Source organism: Microtus ochrogaster, unplaced genomic scaffold (genome assembly GCF_000317375.1).
Source record: "Microtus ochrogaster isolate Prairie Vole_2 unplaced genomic scaffold, MicOch1.0 UNK22, whole genome shotgun sequence".
Classification (NCBI taxonomy): domain Eukaryota; kingdom Metazoa; phylum Chordata; class Mammalia; order Rodentia; family Cricetidae; genus Microtus; species Microtus ochrogaster.
This window is the reverse complement of record NW_004949120.1, coordinates 5,429,075-5,429,527: the sequence shown is the minus strand read 5'-3', so window position 1 is coordinate 5,429,527 and position 453 is coordinate 5,429,075.

Genomic DNA, 453 nt, shown 5'->3' with positions numbered 1-453 from the left:
TACGTCCCAAGGGGGAAAAAAATCAGTATGTTGATATCTACATTCCCAAGTCCACAGATTTACAATCACCAAGCTAATAAGTCGATCTGAGTGTCTGCCAGTGGGTGAGCAGATGAAGAAAATACAGTACAAATACACAGTGAGATGGGATTCAGCCATTTAATGGGGGAAACCCTGTCATTTGAGACAATGTAGACAAGCCTGGGATAAAACTGTGAGGCCAAGAAAACAGATACTACATGATGCGGTCCATATATGGAATCTAAAATCGCTGAAGTCAGAATGGGGTGTTGGGAGGTTGGGATGCACTTGAGAGGAACTGGGGAAACAGGTGGTCAAAGGACACAATTTTGGAGGTTAAAGAAATAAAGTTGAGCCGGGCGGTGGTGGCGCACGCCTTTAATCCCAGCACTTGGGAGGCAGAGGCAGGCGGATCTCTGTGAGTTCGAGACC